Source organism: Cervus elaphus, chromosome 20 (assembly GCF_910594005.1).
Source record: "Cervus elaphus chromosome 20, mCerEla1.1, whole genome shotgun sequence".
Lineage (NCBI taxonomy): Eukaryota > Metazoa > Chordata > Mammalia > Artiodactyla > Cervidae > Cervus > Cervus elaphus.
In genome coordinates this window covers 47,048,315-47,055,887 of record NC_057834.1, presented here as the reverse complement: position 1 = coordinate 47,055,887, position 7,573 = coordinate 47,048,315, and the positions used below count along the sequence as shown (strand labels likewise).

Genomic DNA, 7,573 nt, shown 5'->3' with positions numbered 1-7,573 from the left:
CCCCCATGAAGCCATTTGCAGCTCTCAGCTCTGATTCCTGGGAACTGCCCAGGCACTGTGTCCTTAGATTCGTCCCCCCACAGGCATTTTCCTTCTCTCTCTTTGACTCAGGTGCCTCAGTATGGGGCCCAGCTGTTGACTGGCTGACCCTCAGAAGCAGTGGACTGACTTGCTTCACCTGGATCACTTTCAGAATGGAGCAGCAACCACTGACTGATATGCTTGCAGAAATGTGTTCACTGGGGAGACTGGCTGTGGTGGTAGACTAATGCTTCCCCAAAGATGCCCACATCTGGGTCCCTGGAATTTGTGATGATGTTACTTGATATGGCAAAAGAGAATTTGCTGGTGTGATTAAATTAAGGATCTTGAGATGGGGGCCCCATGGAATCACAAAGGTTCATACAGACAGAAGAAGGAGAATTGGTGTCAGAATTATGTGTTGTGAGAATAACTTGATCAGCTGTAATTATCTTTGAAGAATACAGTGGCCTATGAGAGTAGAGTGTGGGCATCTTCTAGAGGCTGGACAAGGCAAAGAAAGAGATTCTATCTTAGCATCTCCAGGAAGAATCACCACAACCCAACTGTCACTTTGATTTTTGCCCAGGGAGATGCATCTTGGACTTCTGATCTCTAGAGTCACAAAATAATAAATATGTGTTGTTTTAAGTCACTAAGTGTGTAGTAACATGTTACAGTAGCAATGGGAAACTCCTACTGTGGACAGTGGTAGATAAAGAATATTTAAAGTCAGTGTGCAGGATGAGTAGTGTCAGCTGTTCAAAGAAAGGCCAGTTCTTCCTGGAAGTTAACTAGATGCTGAGTTCAAGATTCCCCCTCCAGGCTAGTCACCTTCCCCCTTAAGCCAAATGCACTTCAAGGATCAAGTTCCCCCACTCCTTGTTCTCTGGTCTGAAAGTAAGCTGGTTGCCTTCTCCAGCCTTCCCTCTCCCTGCCCTTAGGTCTAACCCAGTCTTACTCAGTAAAAGAAAACAAACAAACCTCATTCTTTAAGCAAACACATCACCTTTCTATCCCTTATTTTGGTCATCAGCTTCTTTTTCAGAATCTTCAACTTTTGTATTCTGTATGGTGAGAAAAGGAAAAACATGGTACCTGGGAGACCATGAGGATGAAGTAAGAAGGTGCACAGAAAATACACCAAGTAGAACTTTGAGATATAACTCTTGTCAACTACAAACTGGCACTTGCCATCTACCTTTACAAGGATTAAATGCTGCAGCTGTTGATTTTCAACACCCCCTGAAAGGAGTTCACGGTGGAGAGCAGAAATGAGCTCACTCTGTGCTCTGGGATAAACTAGCAGAACAAGTCTTCAGATATTTATTTTTAGGATTTATTTTTTATTTCAGAAGCCGAATATCTCCTAGTACCTAGAAAAGCACTAAAATCCTTCACGGTGACTTGTGATCCTCATGACTAGCAGTAACCTTGTGCAAAAAATCTGCACGTGAATGCATGTACTCTCTGTTCACCAAGATCACACATACACTGACTTTCGCCCCTCCCTTTGTGGAGCAAGTTCTCAGAGCTATCTGAAATGCTGCCTCCTGAGCTCCTCATTTTGCCCCAAATAATACTTGAACTCATAATTCTCACGCTGTGCATTTTTTAAAGTTAGCACCCTAAATCTATATGTCTACACACAGAACACATACCTATGGTTTATTTTGTTCCTACAAATATATATTTACAGCCATTGTTTTACAACTTATTATTTCTTAAAACAAAATTGAATCTGCATAACAGAGGACCACAGAATTACTCTTCCCAGCATGTAACCCAGAACAAAGGTTAAGAATGCAAGGAGGCTGGCTAAATTCCCCTACATCTAAACTAAAGAATAAAGGGTCCGTTTCCATTGATTCCTGGGCTCCCTAAGCGGTGGGGAATCATGAGGTCACTTCTCCTTTAGCAGCCGGCCTGCCCATTGGTTGTCTCGGCAGGGGTGGGAGGGGAGATGAGGGGCTTGAGACAGGGCGTGGGTTGGAGGAGAGGAACCGCCTTATAGGTCCTGAATGGGGCTGGGCTTATGTAAATTTTGCAGCGGAAGTGGGACAGTTCCTGGCCTGCCACTTTGCCGGCTGTGGAAGTTTTTCGGAGATAGTGCTTGGATTTTAATAGAATAGTTGTTAGGGGTGCCTGAGAGGCGCGGGAAACGATGGGGTGCGGATGATGGTGGAAGAGATGGAGGCAATAGCAAAATGAGCCTGTGCGAACAGTGATCGTGTCTAAGGCTGTGCGGGCGGCGGGCAGAATCATTTCATACTTACCTGGCAGGGGAGATACTGTGATCATGAAGGTGGTTCTCCCAGAGCGAGGTTCATCCATTGCACTGCGGGTGTGCTGACCTCTGCGATTTCCTCAAATGTGGGAAACTCGACTGCATAGTTTGTGGTAGTGGGGGACTGCGTGCGCGCTTTCCCCTGGCAACTGTGGTTTCAAAAATAGAACTATTTTCTATGGTAGTGTGGGGTTTTCCCAGTGACTTACAGTATTCTTGCAACGTAAGAAACCCTCGGAGAGTTTTTTTTTGGAGAAGAAAAACTCCAAAAGCCCACTCCAGTACTTCTTGCTTGGTTAAACCCCATAGATGGAAGGAAAACCATAGTAGGCTACAGTGCGTGAGTTCGCAAAAAGTAAACATTTCTGAACAAGTTCTCCTCAATAAGGAATACACTGCTCTCTCAAACTATTAACTATTAAACATAGAGGTTATGTGTTGTTTTTTATATACATATTACAGCAGCTAGTTCAGTTCAGTCCTGTCGACTCTGTAGACCCCATGGACTGCAGGACTGCAGCACGCCAGGTCTCTGTCCATCGCCATCTCCCAGCGTTTACTCGAACTGAAGTCCGTTGGTTTGGTGATGCCATCCAACCAACCACCTCAACATCTGTCGTTCTCTTCTCCTCCCACCTTCAATCTTTCCCAGCATCAGGGTCATTTTAAATGACTCTAGAGGGTACATCAAAGGTTCTATCTTGTCAGCCTGCTTATTTATATGCAGAGTACATCATATAAAGTAGAAAACTGGGTATGCCGATGACACCATCCTTATAAAGCAGAAAAAGAGAGTGAAGAAAGTTGGCTTAAAATTCAACATGCAATAGACAAAAATCATGGTATCTGGTCCCATCACTTCGTGACAAATAGATGGAGGAAACAAGGGAAACAGTGACAGACTTTCTTTCCTTGGGTGCCAAAGTCACTGCAGATGGTGACTACAGCCATGAAATTAAACGACGCTTGCTCCTTGGAAGAAAAGCTACTATAAACTTAGCATATTAGAAAGCAGAGACATTAATTTGCCAACAAACGTCCGTCTAGTCAAAGCTATAGTTTTTCCAGTGGTCATGTATGGATGTGAGTTGAATCATGAAGAAAATTTGCTCAATGTTATGCGACTCTGCGATCCCATGGACTGTAGCCTACCAGGCTGCTCGGAGGCAAGAGTACTGGAGGGGGTTGTCATTTCCTTATCCAGAGGATCTTCCCGACTTGGGGATCAAACCCAGGTCTCCTGCATTGCAGGCAGACGCTTTACCCTCTGAGTCACCAGGGAAGCCCAAAGAAGGCTGAGTGCCACAGAATTGATGCTTTTGAACTGTAGTGTTGAAGACTCTTGAGAGTCTCTTGGACTGCAAGATCAAACCAGTCCATCCTAAAGGAAATCAGGCCTGAATATTCTTTGGAAGGACTGATGCTGAAGCTGAATCTCCAATACTTTGGCCACCTAATGGGAAGATAGTACCCTTGATGCGAAGAGCCAACTCACTAGAAAAGACCCTGATGCTGGGAAAGATTGAAGGCAAGAGAAGAGGATGAGATGGTTGGATGGCATTACCAACTCAGTGGACATAAGTTTGAGTAAGGTCTGGGAGATGGTGAAGGGCGGGGAAGCCTGGTGTTCTGCAATCCATGGGGTCGAAAAGAGTCGGACACGACAGAGCAGCTGAACAAGAAAAAAACCCATACTTTCCACCGCTCAATGTTTACAGAATTTGGCACGTTTGAACAGTCCCGTTGCTGCTGTAAACCGTTCTTTGTGCCTAACTTATTTGGGCTCGCAGTTCCTCTACCAGCATGGTGCAACGGCTTGGGAAGGCGGAACCTTGGCTTCTGGTCGAGTTCCGACCAGAACAAACGCCGTGTCCACCCCAAGAAGCCGGCGGTGGCCCGCAATTCTACCCTTGGACCTGGGGTACCAGGCATGGGACAGCCCACGAAGTCTCAAGGGCTCTTCTGAGGACGTTGAGTTCCCAGGGCAGCGGGAAGAGGACAATTGTAAAGAGGGAGGGCACCTTTTCTTTTCCTGGCGGGAATTTTACCTCAGGGCAGAAAACTCTAGAAATGCCGGCAGAGCAGGTGCATTTGGGGGAGACCTAAAAGCCCTTCCCCGTCGGTCACCCCGAACGGGTTTCCTCTCATTCCACTACGTCCAAAGCCGGTCTGACCACCGCCGGCCGGCGAGTCAGGCGCCCCCTGGCGTCGCGGAGGAAGCGGCTCGCGGCGGGGTGAGGAGGGCGCGGGGAGGGGAGGGGAGGGGAGGGCGCGGGGAGGGGAGGGGAGGGGAGGGGGGGGAGGGGGGGAGGGGGGGAGGGGGGGGAGGGGGGGGAGGGGGGGAGGGGGGGAGGGGAGGGGGGGAGGGGGGGAGGGGGGGAGGGGGGGAGGGGGGGAGGGGGGGAGGGGGGGGAGGGGGGGGGGGGGGGGGGAGGGGGGAGGGGGGGAGGGGGGGGAGGGGGGGGAGGGGAGGGGAGCGGGGGGAGGGGGGGAGGGGAGGGGAGGGCGGGAGGGCGCGGGGAGGCGGGGAGGGCCTGGGACCGCCCGGCTGCGAGCCACACGGCTCAGATGGAGAGCGAGACGGCCGAGTTTCCACGGGGTGGTGGTCAGCACTGTAGACTCTGAATCCAGCGATCAGAGTTAGAGTCTCGGTGGGACCTTTCCCTTTAGGCCGCACGCAGAGTCTTTTACTGGCACAGCCCGAACTCAGTCTCCTCCTGAAAGCGAACTCGCACCTCAGATGCGCGCTGAGTAGACCTACTCTCCCGCCCCAGGGCCCAGCTCGTCCCGCTCTCGGAACCAGAACGCCTGGGTCCCGCGAAGGAGGCCCTGGGCCCCCCTGCTCTGCCGCCTCCCCCTCAGCACTCGACGTCCGAAACCTGCTGCTCTGAGAGGCGCAGGTCCGTGGGCCACGGGGAGGTGGGGGACGAGCCCGTGGCGTCCCCGCTGGACCCTGCGGCTCTGCCGGCCAATGGTCATCGGAGGCCGGCCCGCCGCCAAAGGGCGCAGCGACCGAGGCACTGCCACCCCCCGTCGGGTCACCCTGGGTCTCGCGGTAAAAGGCAGAAGCTGCGCCCACTGAGACCTGCCACACGAGGGGGCTTCGGACCGCACGTCTCGTCCCTGTGAATAATGGTCCGGGGGCTGTGATGGCATTGACCGGCCAGGGTGACAGCTTTCCGGGCGGGGTTCCAGACCTGAATGGTGCCCTTTTCAGGTGCCCTAAATTCGCAGTTTTGATTGTTCCTATTTCAGTTTATCTCAGAACTTCTCGCTTCTAAGTCTCCTTTGGACGCGAAAAACCGCTGTTAGGCTAAGGCTTGAACCTTGACTCCAGGAAACCTTGTCCTTTCATCCCAAACTCAGCCAGAAAGAGGAGTCAAGGTGGTGTATTCCAGCGTCTGAGATCAGGGGTCGCTCACCCACGCCTTTGAGACACTTGCAGATCTTATAGTTGGGGCCAGAATAGTGAGTATAGTCTATTTAGTTAGATTTGAGTTGGAAACAGCATTCACTTTTTTATCATTATAAAATTGATTTTTTAAATGTCATTTCTAGACATTGGAAACACAATGTAACTTTTGGGGAACAACCATATAGATGAGAACTATAAAACAAGATTAATTTATATGTACCCTGGGACAGTGACAAAATTTTTAAAAATCTGCTTTCCTTAATTGTGTTATTATTGGCATTGTTGGTATTTATTCTTATTCCAAATGATGTGGGGAAAAACAAAGGAGATTGTATGAAATCTTGTATTTCTATTACTCCCAGTGTCCTTAAAAACAAAAATACTGGTATACAGAAAAGAGGCAGATGAAAGATAAACATTCAATAAAGCCTGACATTCTGAATTTGAATATATACATTCATACAAAGATGAGTATGTATTCCCTAGCTCTGTCCACTGGAAATGCCTAGAAATAAACCAAATCCAGGAAGCATCTTAAGGTTACAATTTGATTTGGGAATAACATTTTGCACAAAAGGAAACCAGAGATTCTTAGAAAAGTGACTGAGTCTAGGCCAGGGGCAGAAAATATTCAGGATCAAAGAGAATGTTATCAAGAAAGGTCTCGAATACTATTAGGAACTTTTCAAAAGAATTGAGGAGCCAGCTTAAAGTCACTTTCGCTGCTAAAAGAGAGATAATTTGAGTATTGGTAAGAGCTATATTGCAATGAACTGAAATACTTCACTGTGTTTGAAATTTTGAATTCATATTAGCACACAGGGGAAAAAAAGAAATAAATGAATTGGTGAGCACAGAGGGTACATTGGGCATTGCTCATTAAGCTGCAGTTTTCTTTACAGAGAGTTCAGTTCAGTTCAGTCGCTCAGTCGTGTCCAACTCTTTGCGACCCCATGAATCGCAGCACACCAGGCCTCCCTGTCCATCACCAACTCCCGGAATTTACTCAAAATCATGTCCATCAAGTCGGTGATGCCATCCAGCCATCTGTCGTCCCCTTCTCCTCCTGCCCCCAGTCCATCCCAGCATTAGGGTCTTTTCTAATGAGTCAACTCTTCTCATGAGGTGGCCAAAGTACTGGAGTTTCAGCTTCAACATCAGTCCTTCCAATGAACACCCAGGCCTGACCTCCTTTAGGATGGACTGGTTGGATCTCCTTGCAGTCCAAGGGACTCTCAAGAGTCTTCTCCAACACCACAGTTGAAAAGCATCAATTCTTTGGCACTCAGCTTTCTTCACCATCCAACTCTCACATTCATACATGACCACTGGAAAAACCATAGCCTACCACTGAGTAGCTAAACAGTATTTAGTATTTAGTAGAACTTTCTTTTTCTGCAAGTATCCAGTTAAATACTACGTGACGATGGAATACCACCATTTAGTGCCACCTAATCAGCAAATGGATCAAGAGGTCTTGAACTAAAAGGACTGGTAATACTATCTGAAGAATAGTATTTGATTCTATTAGGCACAGGACTTGAAGTGCCTCCTCATCAGAGAGCACACACCACTTCTGAAGTAGTCTTGCCAGGACCACAAGTGTGAATCTTATCAGTCTCTGTATCTAAGGTCCGAAATAGGGACCGAGAGACATATAGCTGTTGAATAGTTTCAAAGTAGTAAGTCTGAGGACCTGGATTTTCATTTGTAATTCATGTGACTGTAACCTTAAAAGTTGGAGACATAAACAATATTTTTCTATCAAACACAACTTTAAAACATTGCTAGAATTATATTTCCTTTGTGCGTGTGCTCAGTCGCTCAGTTTTATCCAACTCTTTTGGGTC

The 7,573-nt window shown here is 47.9% G+C and overlaps 1 non-coding gene across 1 annotated transcript; it reads left to right on the top strand.

The window, feature by feature from the left end:
- The first annotated feature begins 2,289 nt into the window (after window positions 1-2,289).
- Window positions 2,290-2,453, top strand: LOC122678621. Its single transcript, XR_006336269.1, has one exon. It is a non-coding gene; the product is annotated as a U1 spliceosomal RNA (small nuclear RNA).
- The last annotated feature ends 5,120 nt before the right edge of the window (window positions 2,454-7,573 follow it).